This window comes from Coturnix japonica, chromosome 4, assembly GCF_054131305.1.
Source record: "Coturnix japonica strain WE chromosome 4, WE-NBRP24, whole genome shotgun sequence".
Lineage (NCBI taxonomy): Eukaryota > Metazoa > Chordata > Aves > Galliformes > Phasianidae > Coturnix > Coturnix japonica.
In genome coordinates this window covers 63,576,688-63,589,405 of record NC_140666.1, presented here as the reverse complement: position 1 = coordinate 63,589,405, position 12,718 = coordinate 63,576,688, and the positions used below count along the sequence as shown (strand labels likewise).

The 12,718-nt window shown below is 35.8% G+C and overlaps 1 protein-coding gene across 50 annotated transcripts in view; it reads left to right on the top strand.

Moving 5' to 3' along the window:
- SORBS2 (sorbin and SH3 domain containing 2) overlaps positions 1-12,718 on the top strand; it is a 133,355-nt gene that overhangs the window by 26,269 nt on the left and 94,368 nt on the right. For 45 of the 50 annotated variants that reach the window (XM_085547147.1, XM_015862066.3, XM_015862061.3 and 42 more), the window contains exon 3: positions 12,279-12,347. The gene's annotated coding sequence lies outside the window, so the exon portion shown is untranslated. Of the gene's footprint in view, positions 1-4,296; positions 4,424-12,278; positions 12,348-12,718 lie in introns of all 50 variants that reach the window. The other 5 variants (XM_085547135.1, XM_085547148.1, XM_085547123.1 and 2 more) reach the window with 1 other exon arrangement.

Here is a 12,718-nt window from a genome sequence, read left to right as displayed (position 1 = left end):
AGTTCCATATTTAGAAATTTTCTTCAATGTTTGTTAACCAAATAAAGGCAGTAGAAACTTGCTGTCACAGGCCAATGGACCTCCAAATGGTGTAAAGTTATCTTTTGGTTTCTACATCCCATTTTTGAAAAATTACAGCTCTACTCAAAGTAATAATTTAAAACAGAGAACGAAACTTTAAACTTTGTTGAAAATGAGGAGAATACTATGGTTTAGAGTTTGGGAACATTCTAGCATATTCAGAGACTTCTTCTGACTTCGTGAAAAGCAGTGGATAAAACTGGCCTTAGCATTCTGGAAGCAAAATTAAGCAAATACTGAATGTATTTGAAAAACCTCTCTTAAAATATTAAAAATAAAAATAGCCATAGTCTAGAAACCCACTTGCAGTGTAGGAATTAAACATTTAAAGATAGATTGTCACTTCATATTGGTATTTCCTGGAGTAACTAACAGTGTTACATTCACGCAGAATATTGTACTGTAATGGCTTTGCATGAAATGAATATCTTACTGAAATTGAAGAAGTGTTGCTTTTGATCTACTGTTTGAATTGAAATTCAGAATTAGCATCTCAAGGATGATGCTTCCAAAAACACACCATAAAGTGCCATTTGAGAGAAGAGGAGGTCAGAAAAAAAAAAACACTTGGAATTGAAAATCTCAAAAATGTAACTAGATTAACATATCTAAACTCTTCAAGAGTGTATAAATGTGCTGCAAATGTGCAGTGCTGAGCTGTTTCCAAGCCTAGAACTTGATGCTCCATGAGGCTTGTGTATGCTAGTGACAAAGGTTGCCATGCACTTCCCTCTTACTTCAAAATGAACTTCCCTTCTTTATGTAAATTGAATAAACACAAATCCCCTGACTTGGGAATAATTATGTGGCTTGTTGCTTTGTAACAGCTGACTGCATGGTGGTTTTATAACAAAACAGTTAAGTGACAGGCGGCTGGTCAGCATGGTGTTGATCTGTCATCCTGTGATTTTGGAAGTCTCATCCAAATGATCTACAGTGCATAAGTTTCTGTAGTGAGCTGTGCCAAATGTTTGCTTATAAAACCAAATGATTGATCAAGAAACATTTTTGTCTGTGCAGATATGTATTAAATTGCATGTAGTAGTAGTAAGGAATGTCTAGAGCAGCTGAAATGAACCAAGAACAGACTTCTAACCAGAATCTGAACAAATCCTGCACCAAAATAGAGTTTTAATTTTTAAAGTTTATTCTTAGCAATTGTATATGTTCAGCCAAGAAGTTTATTGGAGTTCCACCATTTCTAGTGGAAATCTTGGCTCCTTTGAGTAAAGCCTTTTCAGGTGAACAAGCAACAGTGTAAGTTGGAAAGGCATATGAGTCAGCTGCTTGAATAGCTTATTCTAAAATATTTATTCATAAAATAATACCTATCTGGCAATTAATCTGAAAAACCAGAATGGACCTATTGTCTCTAACACCTGCTACTATGGATTTATAGAATAGTCTTGAGTATTCATTGTTAGAAACTTCTACCTTTCTGGTCAGTTAATTTAAATGTTACTTCCCTGTCTTGTATGAACTCAAAGTTATCTTTCTGCTTTTGCATAAATTGCCAGACTGATTGGAGAAGTCTAAATTTGTTTTTCTTTAGAGGTTTCTGGATTTATTTGTTCTGTTTCTGTAGTCAGAGGTGTGCTTCCCTTGATCACATGCTCCTCTCCAAAGAGAAAGGAGGTAGGCTTTAAAATGAGCATCTTCTTCTGCACAGACTGCATCTTTATATGGCAGCAGTAATATTGGAAAAATATAAAGCTGAATTCCCCATAAATAATATCTCTGATTCTGACACTGTAGGCGCTGAAAGATATTTTTGTTTTTACTCAGTTTTTAATTTCCTCCCCCTTTCAGTTTGACACTTCCTCTTATGCATCCATTCAAATTACATAGAAGCTGTTATATCCAAGTGAGTTATTGTGCACAGTAGTGATACGCTGTGTTCCACAATGAACAGAAAAAGAAATCTTAACAGAACAACAATGCAGCACCCTGCATAAAGTGTGTGCACCTTATCTATTCTATGACTTTTTGGACAATCTTTCTGTTCATAAATCTTCCCCTTTTCATTTCTCTTGTGAACTACAGTATCTCTGGCAGACATCTTTAATATATAGCTTTTTATTTCTATCTCTGTAGTTTCACAATTATTTTCACAACTATTGAATACTTTTCATGTTCCATTGCATGTTACACATTGTAATGCTTAACAGCTGTAATTTGCTTTCTAATTCCTTTCTGAAAAGTCACAGCAGTAGCTGTCTTTCTCAAGTGAGGAAAAAAATAATTACATGGATTAAAATTTCATTAAGTTGCATAACGAGCAGTATTGATTATATCTACTACATGCACTGAGTTGATGGAAATGTATTGATTCTGACATAGCTGTTCAAATAATACAGAAATTTTCGTTTCACCTATATAAAACAGAAATTATTACTGCAAATATATAGTAATATACAAATATCCCTCACTGCTATGAAAGTGAGGAACAAAGAAAATTGTTATGCATTGCTTAAACTGTAACAATCAAGTGGTGTTGGAAGCCCTGGCACTGAGAACTACTGGTGCTTGTAGACAATCATAGATTTTAGTGACCCTCCAGATCAGCACTCTGCTTTGGGCAAGTGGACAAATAAACTCAAAATTCAGTGTAAGGCTACTCAGGTTAGATCTTGATAGCAGGCTTGGCTCTTCATGTGTAGCTGTGGTATTATTACAAACTATGGCATGCCAGTCATAGGCCAGATTCAGTCAGTTCAGAATTTCTTAAATATTTCTGCTGTTACTGGCCTAGTGTCATTGCTTTTCATGCTGACCCAGATAAAACTCACTATGTGATTATTTTCTGTGTATAATGTACATACTTCAATTACAGTAAAGTGTTCTATTCTGTGTAGAAGCAAGGAATGATGAGAGCAGGTTATTTTGAACTAGACACTAAGAATTACTAGGCATAGATTACATCTCTTTACTAATGTATAGTTTTGGCTGTAAACAAAGCGTGGGGAAATGATCAAACCAAAAATAGATAACAGTGTGCACATACCTAGGTTGCTATTTTGAGTTTAATTCAGGCAAGTCATGATCATAAACTGTTACCAGAACATATGTATTGGTTCTGAATTAAGTAAATTAAAGGCTTTAGTCTATTTGACACCAGTGCTTCTATGTAGGCAAGGCAGTCAACACTGTGTTGGGACTGCATGGAATTACAGTCCAGTCATACCCTCTTTTGTGTCTGGAATAAGCAAGGAATTTAAACTGCTATATCTCATCTCTGGGATGTTTTTGATTTTACTATTTATTCCAAACATGTTTTGTGACAGAAATCCAGCACATTCTTTCTAGGCAATATATGGAGCTTAATTACATTTCAAATCCAATTCCTCATTTACAAGACAGAGTGGGCTAGTTGTAATTGCACTGGATTTGCACATGGTTCTAAAGGATGAAGCTACAGACAGAATATGGAGGATTAAACTAATGTCTCATATATTAAGATCTTCAACATAAAGATCTCCTTCTGAGGTAGATGTCTTTGGGTCTTTGTAAATGAGGTTTATTCATGAATATAATGACCCTCACGACAATTATCTGATTTCAGAATTAGGTCCTAAACTGAAATATGGGTAGGGATGTAAGGGAATAGAAAAGACAACAAGCTAACACAAGAAAAAATCAATTTCTACATGAAAAATGGGCTTATCTGGACACTGCAGATTACTCATCAAATATTCTTCAGAATAATTTTGCCTTGACTGCTGCAATAGATATAAAAGTGACATTCAGATTACAAGGATTTTTTTATTATTTTTTTTCAATGTAATGCTATCTAATGGAATACAGAACTTGATAACCTTTGCTGAAAATATCTTTTGACTAGCTGGAGCCATAACAAGACAGAAATATTTGAGATCATGTGGTAAAGGCTCAGCTGCTTGGGCTGTGTTTATCATTCCATGGATATGATAGCTAGACAACTAGAGACAATTTAAAAAAAAAAAAAACAAAACAAAAAAACAAAAACAAAAAACAAGATCAGTAATGAGGATGAAATGTAAAATTAAAAATATTTCCTTTTTTTTTTTTTAAATTAGTAATGTACTTAATGAATGCTTCCACCATGAAAATATTATTACTCTAACGATACTTTTTCATTGATTATTCTGGGGTATATTGCAATATTTTTACTTTGATCTTCTTTGTGCTCATGATGAGGACTGTGAGAAGTCAAAGCTGATTCTCTTGGTTTTTCAGTTTAGAGTCAAGTCAAGGCCTGAATTTTTGCACTGACTTCATCATCTTCTCTCACTGCTGCTGTTGTGGGTCCGTGTTCAGTGATAGTTTCTCTTCCTGGCTTACAGATGCAAGCAGCCGATTCTAGGTTGGTAATGTAATTCATCTCCCATTGAGAATGTACGTTTAGTATTGCTTTTATCATTTAAAGTGTTCCCTTTACTTTTGTATCTACTATGCCTCCTTATTAAGGTCTAGTTAAAAATAGTTATCCTATAACTGAGATAAATATTGTCCTAGTAAAGGATTTTACTGGAAATGTTAGTTTTTGCTGCTTTATGTTTAGATGTAGTGAAATGCTTCAAAACCATGTATATAAGTTTGGATTCCAAATCTTCCATTCAGCAAAGTAGTTCATTTCTAACAATTGAATTATCACTTGAAAGAGATGGTAGGAATGTCAATGTACATAACCTGGCATGGGTCAAGTTGAACTGCTTGAACAGGCTAGTGAACAGAGCTGACAATGAGACTGCTTTTTAGCAGATTACTTTTAGAAACGGCATGTTCAATATCTTTGTTCATTTGATGCATTAATTTCATTCCATCTTTGACGGAAAATATGCAGTTTGCTTATTGCTTAAATGTTTCAAAAATTGCATGCACCTGCTATCAAAATGAAGGTGGGTTCAGTATACTTTGAAATAAGCATGTTTGCACCAGGGGGCCTATAAATACTGTTAAGTGTTTGTTAAAAATTGAGACAATCTTGAAGTCAGTGTTCTGTAGGTGAGTGAGATTTTATACGCTTGACTGGTACTGCTGGGATTATGAAGTGGAATTAGTGTGTTGGTCAGGACTGGCAGAAACTTTGGCTGCTCTTGTGGCCAAGAAGGTTATGGTATCCTAGACTGTATGAGGTTTTGAACTGAATATTCTTTAATTGTGACATAATTTAGCATTTTGGTAATTAAAGCCTGCCCTGAGAACTACTGACCTACAGTGTTATGTGACTGTTAAATATTTTGCTCATTCACCACTAGGATACAATCACATTGCCTGAATGAGCAGAGGACTTTGATTCTTTTGTGGAGACCTTCTGTACAGTAATTTGTTTTTCTGTGCTGATGTTGTGCCTGTGAGTTCTGAACCTTCAAAATGGGTCTCCAGAGCTGGGTCTTGGTAAATGCTATGAGCCTGTACACTGCTCAGCATAGGTGAGAAGAGATCAGTTCCCTAGGTAGCCACTGGTTCCTCTGGACAACATACAGGCTGAAGGAAATACTGGTAGAAAGAGCTCATATGTGAATGTTAATGAACTTGATCTACTTATTATCCTGCCTGGAGTATATTAAATATTTACCTTATACCCTGTCAAAGCAAACATTGTCCAGTTCTCCTATTTTTCTATTGATAATACTTTTATTTCAAAAGAATCCCACTGATTTAGTGGGAAATGTATGAACCTAAGAGAAGAGTGATTGAAATTATAATAGGCTATCTTTTCAGTCTTATTACTATGTCATACCAAAGTAGGCAGCTAAACCTAGGAGTGACTTTAAGGTAGGCTTTAGCTTTCTGGATTGATTCTCATTTGGAACAGTAGATGAGTCCAACTCACCCCACCTCAAGTGATCAGTAGGCCTGATGAAAGGGAAGTGAAAGCAAAAGAGAAAATGCATCCTATACAGGGTTGGACCATATTTAAAACTGGATAGCGTTCTCAGTACACTTTATAGGAAACAGAAACATGACTTTGTTCTCTTCCTTCTTATTTGTTTCAGATCAGTAGTCTTAACTACGTCTTTATTCCATGGGGTACTCATTCTAAAAATCCTTAGGTGTACAATTTAACAAGAAAAAAGCTTAAATTCCATTAACACTTCTATTACATTCTCCTTATCATTAACTTTTACAGCAGAAGTTAAGGATGGTATTGGAAAAGGCTAACACTTACCTCCTTGGACTGTTCTCCCAGGGTGGCTAATTGAACATGTGAACAGTCAGTGTTGTCAAAGGGCTGGCCAGATTCTGACATTTGCTTTGGCAGAAACTTGGAGAAATTATCTGTCCTTACCACAAGGTAATGGAGAACATACCTACTGACAGTAATTTAAAGGCTAGGGTCTTGACTTTTCCTGGAGTTTGTCTGACTCAAAGTCAGTACTGAAGGATTGTATTTCAGGAAAAATGAGGCAAGTTTGTTTTTCACACAGTGCATTTATTCTTTTGTTCTCTTCAAGTAAAATTGTTTGTGTGATGATGACCTCTACATCTCGACCTACACAAATAAAATTGCTAGCATCACTTCTTTCTTTGCTACAGCACAGGCAGCACAAGAGCAGTACACAAATAAATTAGTCATGAGGTACAGTATTACAGAGCATACCAAAGTAGTGGAAGAACTCCCTGAAATAAACAACATCTTCCCATATTATTTGAGTCCTAAAATCTGCTCAATTGTGAGATAGGTGATTAAAATAATGACTTTGTATAATATAAAGCACTTTCTACAAGCTAGTCAGGTGAACTAAGTGACCTCATGAAGAACGTCTAGTTTAGACAATAGCCATTTTACATCACTGTACAGTAAAAACTGGTAGATAGATGGCAAGCCAGTAGATATTCAACACAGTATAAAACTGGGATGATTGTCAGCTTTCCCAGCCTCCCGAGCAGAGTTAAGTATCCATTTATTCTTTTGTCAAGGCAACTGGGTACTACCCCAGATAGTAGGTAAGGTGGTTACAAGGTTGCTATTAAGTCATAAATACAGTCACTCTTGTGCTGCTTCTGTAACAACATGATTTTAGAGGACTTCTGTATCAAATCATAAAATAGAGCTATACAAAAGGGATCTTTAGCTACATAGTTACTTGATACGCAGCTCACAGTTAACCACTGATTTTCTAAAATAAATCACAACCAGGCCTCCTACCATCCAGAGAGGAGGAGAAGAAAAAAAAGAAAGAAAAAAAAATGAAAAAGGGTGAAATATGAAATTCAAAGTACAATTGTACCAGAAAAAACAGTGATAGAAGTACACTTCAATCCCCAGTTAAGATTTGCTCTCTAGGAAAAACTGGACAATAAATGGATTCAAGTTACTGTTCTGATGATTTTGCACTGAAGTTAAAACAAACAAACAAACAAATTAATAGTCCTCTTAGAATATACATATAGCTTTAGGGACTTTCTGCAATCCCTTATGCAAGTCAGGTACATGAATAATTTCCATATTGCAGCTTACCCATAAACATGAAAGTAGCTTCGTATATAGACTCCACAAATCATATTTAAAATAGTGTCAGATACCAAAAAATCAAATATTTTTAGACCCATACTGTGCATAATGAACTTGCTTATTCATATCAGACACAGTAATGTTTTTTTTTACTGTAGACTTCAGTCCTGTCAGGTTTAGAAATTTCTCATGCAACAGGTAGGAAATCTCAGAGGTTATGCAGTAGGCAAAAGAGAATGTGAGCAATGACAGAAAAAAATATAAACCAATCAGATACAACATTCTTCCCTCAAGCTGAGTTGTTGATAGATGAAAATTAGTCTAAATCATTTATATTAAAAAAAATAATAATTAAAAAAAGTGCTTAAAACAAATTTAATCTAAGCGTTTTAAGTTGTTTCATCAGGCATCTACAGTGGTTTTAATTTATTTTATTGCATGCATGTAGCAATTCCAGAAACAGCCCATTTCAGCAGTATTGCCAGTATCAGCCATTTAACAGAAGACAATTAAGTACTTCAAAGTAAAATCCTTAAAAATGAATTTAAAATGTAATATTAAACCCGTGTCTCTGGAACTAGCCTCATTTCTGAGAATGGGACTATTGGAATATATTTTCAAGCTTTGAATAGGTGTTTCAAATTAAATGGAGATGATATCATCAAATGGTACCAGAAATGCATCAAAACTTATACCACAAAGGTATGATTTACTGGAAGAAAATGTGCCAAATGTTGTACCAGTTTTTAATGGTATGGAACCAAATCCCTAAGATAAAAGTTCTCTCGACCGGCTCCAGAAGTTGGAGTGCATGTGATACATATTTCTCTTGATATGACACGTCTGTGGAGTGGGTGTGAGGGGAAACTGAACCAAGGCAAGCATGCAAAACCCCTCTGTTCTGGGGCTGCCAATTAAGATGCCAGTCTTTTTTTTTTCTTTTTTCTTTTTTTTTTTTTTTTTGGGGGGGGGGGGGGGGGGGTAGCTTAGAAATGAGCGGTGGTCAGACAAATCCAACCCAGCATTTGAAAAAGTGGCTATTTCTTTTCTTAAAGCGGGAAATATATCCATAACTGTTCAAAATGAACAGTTAAACCTGAGTGCAAGCTGTAGAAATATATCTGGCAAAACAACTAACAAAAATAAGCTGTCTCTTCAATTGCAACTGCATAATCAATCGTAGAATATGTTGGGAGATTTTATGGATTAATACTTGGATGTCATTTCAAGTAGCAGATTTTGATTGTCAGTTAGAATTTTTTGGTAGCTGGGATGTATGTAATGCAGTCTTCTTGAAAGCAACATGTTTTGCATAACTAACTTGCCCCTTTTGGTATTTCTTGATAACGAAAACAGAGTTTTTCCATGTTCACTTATCTTTAAACAGGTTCTCAGAACTTTGCTTTTAAATCAGGTGGTGCACTAAAAAAGTCAGTGGGAGGAAAAAAAGCCTTTTGCTGGTCTGCGGTGCCATCTCAAAGGCTGACAAAGTCATTAAGTTCAATTAGGCTCAAATATTTATTAAGCATTAAGAACTGAGTGCAATCAGTGATGGAGAAATTGTTTGTGGGTAATGTGCTGTGGTAGAAACATGAGGCATGCATGGTTGAACAAACCTGCACAGAGATTTTTTCCTTGTGGAATGTTTTTCTTCTAAACAAAAATTTTATTTACTTACTGTGTCATTTTTCCACTGTCCTTATGCATACAAATCAAAATTTATTTTAAAGAGTACTCTTTTAAAGTGATAACTTAAATTGCCTGGGAATATTATGTCTCCCGATATGTTCTAAAGTGTTACTTGACACATCTAATGAATACAAGTATTAGAAAGCTTGTAAGTGAGATGATGTATTTTACATGTGAAGATCTTGTGCACTACATCTCTAGTGTTCTGGTGTAGTAGTCCATGATAACAAACCAAACAAGAATGATACAGTTAAGGTGAATGAAAAGATTTATCAGCCAGCAGTGGTCTGGAGATGCTCATTGCTTGTGTAACATTCTCTAGATATATTCTGAGGCTTCATTTCAAGATTCAGAGAGAGGAACTGCAATCATATTTTTTTGGGGGAGAGAGGGGGAAGTCAATTCCAGAACAGTGTCTCCAGATTCAAAACAGTGATCAAAGGGCATTGTGGCTTCTTTTTAATGATAAATGTCAAAATTAGGGCAAGCATTCACTAAAACCCGTGAAGCAGTGCTCAAAGGAAATTAAATTCTGTGACTGTCCCCAAACCTCAAAGAAATTATCTTTGCAAACTAATGAAGATAAAATTAAGCATTGAAGTCTGTGGCATCCCTTCAAATTTTTAAATGTAAATGGAAGTGTTGGAAATGGGTCAGCTATTTGCCAGTGAGATTTAAAATGCTGCATGGAATACCACTGAAGTTATGGAAAGCAATTGTTTTGTCCCTCTGAAATTGAGGACAAAAAAAGAAGGTGAAAAAATTGTTTGTGAGTGGCCTGATGGCTGTGCGTGCAGTATGTTAATGATATGAGTTTCAGTCTCTTAGTAATTTCTTCCCTGGAAGTAAAGTGACAAGTTAAAAAATTAGAGCATCTGTGCATGAGATCCTGATGTGCTAGCTGTTAAAATCTTCTCTGAGTAACTTCTATGTTTGTCTTTGTCAATGGTTCACATTGTTCAGCATGTAAGAATTGAGAAGAGATTGCATGTTTTCAGGTTTAATAAGGGTGCTGTAATACAAGCACTATCTTTGGATGGAACAAATGCATGCAGACCCTTAGGTCTTCTCTCACTGGTTAAATGTTTTGTGTGGTCTGTTAGTGACAGCAGTCTAGTTGTCTGCACTCATATCTCCCAAATGCATGTAATCTGGTAACTATTTTAGCACAAGGACAGACATAGTATTACAATGAGGCAATTGTAAGCAAGCCAGAATAAAATAAAAGTGCTCGGCAGTGCGGCAGTGTAGTCACTGAGGGCTCTCCATGATAAAAAAAAAAAAAAAAAAAAAAGGTTGGTTCCAGATTCCCAGGAGACTAAATGCAGGATTTTGTGTGGTGCTTTTCATCCTGTTGAGCATGGTTCCTGAGTGCTTTATAATTAACTGTATTAACGGTCTAAGTTAGTGACATGAGGACCTCAGAATGAAACCAGGTCAGATAAGGTAATTGTTAAAGGAAAATAAGGGAGTGGGGAATTTTGTGGCCCTTGAAAACAAAGACTTTCCAAAAAGTGTTTCATTTCAGAATGGGGATGTCTTATTAAGTTTTATTAAGTTTTGTACAGACATTATTCTACTTGACCAACTTTACCTGAGGTATAGCAGGAATATGTTTTGGAACTTAATATTGATGATGCGCAGAATAGACTTCTGATGTTTTTATAGGAGGCACATTCAAAAAATGCAGAAGCTGCATGACTGCTTGTCATGGGCATAGGTATTTATGTATGGAAATTTTTGAATCCAATGTTGATTTGAATACAAATCAACAATTACTAAGAAGTTCATCAACTCTACCAAGTTACAAGTGGTGTCCCCCAGGGGTCGGTACTGGGGCCCATCTTGTTTAATATCTTCACTGATGATCTAGATGAGGGGATTGAGTGTACCCTCAGTAAGTTTGCAGATGACACCAAGTTGGGAGGTAGCGTTGATCTGCCTGAGGGTAGGGAAGCCCTTCAGAGGGATCTGGGTAGGCTGGATTGCTGGGCTGAGGTGAATGGGATGAGGTTCAAAAAGGCCAACTTCTTCAGTACATTGTAATAAACTTTCTTTCATTTAAAAGAGAGAGAGAAAAAAAGAGGAACTGCAGAGTCTTTTTTTTTAGAGTCTATATTAGAGTTTCTAAAATCTCACCTTTAGGACAAGAAAAAAACATACCTCATTTTTTTCATCAAGAATGTTCTTTCCTTTAGATATATGAGCTTAATATCATTACAGTCCAACAACTGCTGTTAAAAACTTCTCACTGAGTACAGCAGCTGAACTAGTAGCACTCCATATCTAAATACAAATAAGCATGTCTGATGAGCATCTAAGTATAGTAGCTAGAAGGCAAAATTCATGACAGCTGGACTAGTGAATGTAAAGACACTCATGCGTAAGATCTGCAGAGACCTACACTTCAGGTCATGTTGAGTAGTAGCATGCACAGAGGCATACAGAACATTTGTAAAGACACAGGATCTGTTTTCAAACATGGCCTGTAATTATACAGGTCATTTCATATATATTATACTAACTGTGTACATCACTTCTGATATGCTGGCCAATTTGCTTATCCAAATACTCCATTTACATCTGATTTTTCTTTGGGTATAACATTGCTAATTTTCACTGGAAAAGCAGTAAGTACATGTTGTTGTATGCACTTGGGTGTACTCATCTATGGGCTGGGTCAAGGCTGTCCCAAACTATACTCAGCTATTACAACCAGGGGAAGTTTAGGTTGGATACCAGGATAAAATTCTTTACAGCAAGGGTTGTTTAGAACAAGAATAGGCTCCCCAGGGAGGTAGTTGAGTCACCATCCCTGAATGTGTTTAAGAACTGTTTGGATTTGGTGCTCAGGGAAATGATTTAGCAGAGGGTTGTTAGAGGTAGGGTAGTATGGTTGGATTGTTGTTGGACTCAGTGATCTTTAGGGTCTTTTCCAACCTGAGCAATTTTATGATTCTATGAACCTTGGAAGGATATATTTTGATTATGAATTAAACTATTGCAAAAAACACTAAGGTTTTTTGAACCATAAAGTTTCAACTTTTTTTTTTTTTTCTTTTTTCCCCAGTTCCTGTGTATTCCAGTGAGAGCCTATCAGAGGACTGCACTGATTTGAAGCAAATTCTTCATTAACAAGGTATCAGTGATATTCTGTCCTATTTTATGTAGCTGATGGAGCACTTCATGGATATAGCTGTGGCTTGGCATAAAAATATATGACCTTGACATGTTCTGAGCCACACAGTTAACTGGTCAATAGGAAATCACTACACAATGTAATCCTGTATAGTCACAGGGACATTATTTTTCCAAACAGAAAGAAGTAGAAGCTGAAGAGTAAAATGATTTTTCACTATTAGAATGTTCAAATAAACTGTGTTTCCATTCCATTCTGAATTCCTTTTATTGGTAAGATTACATTAGTTTATATGATCAGCCAATGCTTTCAAGTGGTTAAAGGAGGAGATGCAATGATGCATCAGATCTTTTAGTGACGTGTGATTCTGG